This window comes from Myotis davidii, unplaced genomic scaffold, assembly GCF_000327345.1.
Source record: "Myotis davidii unplaced genomic scaffold, ASM32734v1 scaffold259, whole genome shotgun sequence".
Lineage (NCBI taxonomy): Eukaryota > Metazoa > Chordata > Mammalia > Chiroptera > Vespertilionidae > Myotis > Myotis davidii.
Genome location: NW_006292687.1, coordinates 1,244,449 through 1,249,348, shown reverse-complemented (window position 1 = coordinate 1,249,348; position 4,900 = coordinate 1,244,449). Strand labels below are relative to the sequence as shown.

Below are 4,900 nucleotides of genomic sequence, written 5' to 3'. Positions count from 1 at the left end.
GGGAGCTCCCCAACCCCCTGATGGGCCCTGCTCTGTGCATGACAGGGTACGGAGCCCCAACCCCCCTGATGGGCCCTGCTGTGTGCGTGACAGGGCGCAGTGCCCCAACACCCGGATTGGCTCTGCTCTGTGCGTGACAGGGGGTGGTGCCACAACCTCCCCATCGACCCTGCCTTGAGTGTGACAGGGTGCAGTGCCCCAACCCCCCAATCGGCCCTACCCTGAGCGTGACTGAGGGTGGCATCGCAACCTCCCAATCCGCCCTGCTCTGTGCATGAGAGGGGGTGGCGCCCCAACTCCCCAATTGGCCCTGCTCTGAGCCCGACCAGGGGCTGCACCTAGGGATTGGGCCTGCCCTCTGCCACCTGGGAGCAGGCCTAAGCCAGCAGGTCATTATCTCCCAAGGGGGCCCAGATTGCTAGAGGGCACAGGCCAGGCTGAGGGACCCCCCTCCCCGCCGAGTGCACAAATTTTTGTGCACCGGGCCTCTAGTCTATACTAATAAAAGGGTAATATGCTAATTAGACTGGATAGAACAGACATCTTCTGGACTAATCCACCATGGCGGCTGAGGCAGAGGTGGTTAGGGAGGATCAGGTAGGCAGGCAGGTGGTTAGGGGTGATCAGGTAGGCAGGCGAGTGGTTAGGGGTGATGAGGCAGGCAGGCAGAGCCCCGTGATCTATTGCCTCAAAGAGGGAGACCCAGGCCACCTGCCATAGCCTGCAGGAGGGACACTCAGCAACTGCAATGGGAGGTGGCAGCTGGGAGGCTGCGGCTGCGATGGGAGGGGCTGGTGGTGGTGGACGCTGCAGGGCGGGGCTAGTGCCATAGCAGCTCCTGAGCAGGCATGGCACCCGCAGCCTGGCCCAGGCCGCAGGTTTGCAGCCTCTACCTGCAGCTTCTGCAGGGCTGGACTGCCACTCCTCCTGCTATGATGCCTGGGTAGATCCCAGACCCTTCCATGACTGCCAGCTCTCTGCCAGGGCTTGGCCCCCTGACCAGACTCCCCTGCTCGGCCCTGACTACAGAGGAGCTGAAATATGCTGACATCCACAACATCGGGGCCATGATCGCCCCTTTGCACTTCCTGGAAGTGAAACTGGGCAAGAGGCTTCAACCTGTGAAAAGTGAGCTAGACGAGGAAGAGGAACGGAGGAAAGGCACCGGGAAAAGAACAAAGTGGTAGCAAACCGGTGCTGAAGAACAAAGTGGCGGCAGCCCCATGCCAGAACAAGAAGGAGCAGACGGAGTTTCTGCAGTGGGAATCTGAGTGGCTGGAGCTCATGAATGCTGAGCTGAAAAACGCTGGTGGAGGAGGGGAAGCAGGAGCAGCAGCAGCTCATCCTGATGCTAAATCAGCATTGCCACACCAGCGTAGTCAGGACTGACAGCATTAAGACCACGACTCAGAAGGCAGCCCACTGGAGCCGCTGGAGAAGTAACCATGGGCCGGGAGGAGAAAGAGGCGATGAGCAGAGGGAGGAGGAGGAGGGACCCAGAGGGCTCTTCCATGCTGCATGAAAAACTCTTCAATGATGCTCAGCACAGCCACCATCATTCAGGCTTTTTTGTGAAACTCAGATCAGCCAGACCAGGGGAAGAAACCCAGTATGATGAAACCCAGGACCAAGTGCTGAGACCAAAGTAGTCCTGAGGGGGGGGCCTGTTCTGCCTGGGGTCAGGCTTGCAGGAGTCAGGACAGAGGCTCTGGGCTGGGGAGACACCCATCCAAGCAGCTGTGGGCACTTCTCCGGCCTCTCCACCAGGGCACCCACCCAAAGGACCTCTGAGCAGCCAGGAAAAGCCATGAGTTGTAACCAAAATTAGGCTGAGTATGGAACACAGAATGAAACTGCAATCTGCCTGCCTCCAGCCCTGACCCTGATCCTGACCCTGACCCTGATCCTGATGCAAGGGAGGAGAAGGGCACAGTGCCAGGCCCTGCTGTACCCACCCACTGTGGTCCAGCTCAGGTCTGCTTGGAGTGGCAGCCAGGGCACACCCTCGCCAGTCCTACTGGAGTTGCTGTGGGCATGAGGCATTGGTGCCCTTCCAAATCACACAGTCACTGAATGTTTACAGACTGGCTGTCCTGGCAGGGCTTTCAACTGCATATGTTTTTTATACTTTTAAAAATATTTTTTGCAAAAAAAAGATTTTATACAAGCAATATATAAATGGATTTCTATAATCACTCAATGTGATACAGTATAAATATGCTATGGTTTGTTTGTTAAGAACAGATATTCAGCAGTTATGGCCGTTGCATGTAACTTCTAAGTACTGTAGTCTCTGGGTATTGGGGGTGGCAGGGGCGGGGGGGCGGTACATTTTCATCCTGGTAAACCCTTCATAGTACTCAGTTCTGTATCACTCAGTAAACATTACTCTTACTTAAGAAAGAAACAAAGAAAGAGGGTGGCCCAGGCTCCCCGGCCAGTGGCGCTGCAGCAGGTGGGCGGGGCCTCCCTCTGCAGGGTAATCAATCTGGGGGCTGTTCCATTGATCGCCCCATAGAGGGAGGCCCAGGCCACTAGCCAGCGTGTGGTGGGTATGCGGGCTGGCCAGCGATCACACCGCAGAGGGAGGCCCAGGACAGCCAAGCAATTGCACCCCATGCCTGTTGCCTGCAGAGGGAGGTGACTGGTGGCAGGGGAGGGAGGGGCAGTGCTGCACAGATCACAGGCGGCAGGGGAGGGAGGATAGTGCTGTACAGATGACAAGCAGTGGCAGTGGCAGGGGTGGGGCCAGCTGCCTACAGCCAGGGGAAGGAAAGCCCTGATAGTCCCTGATCTCAGGCCAGGCCTAGGGACCCTACTGAGGGTCCTGGATTGTGAGAGGGTGCAGGCTGGGCTGAGGCACCTCCCTGAGTGCACGGATTTTCATGCACCAGACCCCTAGTTTTTCATAATATTGCATTTTCAGAGAGTAGTAAACTTATGGTTATATAAAACTCTAACCTCCCACTTTCAAGATTCTTTTTATACCTTGCTACCTAAGGATAGGTACCTTTAAAGCATTTTTTTTTAAATTGTATTTTATTATTTAAAGTATTACAAATAGTAGTACATATGTCTCCTTTTTTTTTCCCCATTGACCTTTTCCCGGCCTCCACCACACCCTGGCATATGCCCTCACCCCCACCCCCAGTGTCTTCGATAAAATATATAACAACTAGAGGCCTGATGCACGAAATTCATGCAAGAGTAGGCCTTCCTTCCCCCGGCTGCCGGCACTGGCTTCCCTCTGGCACCTGGGACCCAGGCTTCCCTCCGGCTGCCAGCGCCAGGACCCAGGCTTCCCTCTGGCACCTGGGACCCAGACTTCCCTCCAGCTGTCAGCGCCAGGACCCAGGCTTCCCTCTGGCCACTGACAGGCACCCAAGACCTGACCTTCCCTGGGCTTTGTCCAGAAGGTCATCCAGAAGGAGGTCTGGTCTAATTAGCATATTATGTTTTATTATTATAGATGCAACACATTTTTCTGGAGAAGGAAGAACAGTAGATGCACTTCCAAACAAATATATGTAAACCAATTCTACCATTTAAGATACATATAAGTAATAGAGAATGCCTCCTGGCATTAGTTTTTACATGAAAAAATCACTCTAAACTATAAGCTTGGCTTATGTAGAAGAGGTAAAATCTTGTCTACTTCTCTCCTAGAAGATTCTTCCTGGAGCTCTTTATTTCAGAGGTGTAAAGGTGTCCAGCGTAACCCAGCTTCCTCAGAGCTAAAACAAGTTTATCCGTCAGTTCTCAAAAAAAACAGGCAAGAATAGAAGGGTTTTCTATGTAAAAAAATGTCAGACTGACTTCTAGTGCCATAAGACTAGGGGGATAATGACATAAAGAAACACACACTTTTCTAATGACCCATTCTATTACACAAGATCAGGGTTTTCTCAGGCCCTCTCCATGCCCATCAGTGTGTTGCCATTAATTCATTTCAGCCTGCAATGCCTTCCACACTACTGTCTTTTGCTAAATAAATAAATAAATAAATAAAATTTTCCTGAGATTTGTTCTATGATTTTATACACACTTAAAGTAAATATCATTGGAATAACATGAGAATGAGTCTTATTCATTGAATTTTAGCAGAGGGTTAACTAGAAAGCATTTTGGTTTTTACTCATCTGTTTAAAATGTATGAACATGCCTTCCTCCCTTAGGAATTACAATAGTACCCAACAACTCACTTTGATATTTTTTAAAGTGATAGAGTAGAACAAGATTATCTTCAGAGTCCCTTACTTTTTTATTATTCTGTGAATCTGGCATCAATAGGTAACTTAACAGAGGACAGAGGAACCTCAACATGTGATCTACCATAATTTTTAGAAATAATGCTTCCACTGATAGTTTGTTTAAATTATTACCTTGACAAATTCCTTACAAATAGGATGATGGCTTAGTAGTAAGCAAAAGTTCAGACATGTATCAGCTGAGGCACAGAAGGTCAGAAGAATCTAAGATGCTTGGTTTGCCAGAAACACCAGAAAATGCCATCTCAGGAGAACAGACTTCATGAGAAGAGATTTGCTCTCAGGCTCCTGCTCTGAGAATCAACAGAAACACTTCAATGCTTTTTCGGTGACTTCTAATGGATAGAGTGAGTCCTTTAATCTACAATTATCTGATTAGCAGGAAATTAAAACCAAAGAGGAAGATTATCAACCATTTGGATTTTGTTTTCAGCATAACTACTCCTCTTATTCGACTCTTACCTCCATCTCAACAATGTCAGCCTACAAGTGTCTAAGACAGTGGTTCGCAACCTTCCTAATGCCACGACTCTTTAATACAGTTCCTCATGTTGTGGGGACCCCCAATTTCATTGTTACAAATTGAACATAATTAAAGCATAGTGATTAATCACAAAAACAATATGTAATTA

The 4,900-nt window shown here is 49.8% G+C and overlaps 1 pseudogene; it reads left to right on the top strand.

Annotated features, from left to right (window-relative positions):
- The first annotated feature begins 932 nt into the window (after positions 1-932).
- On the top strand, positions 933-1,443 carry LOC102771830 (annotated as a pseudogene).
- The last annotated feature ends 3,457 nt before the right edge of the window (positions 1,444-4,900 follow it).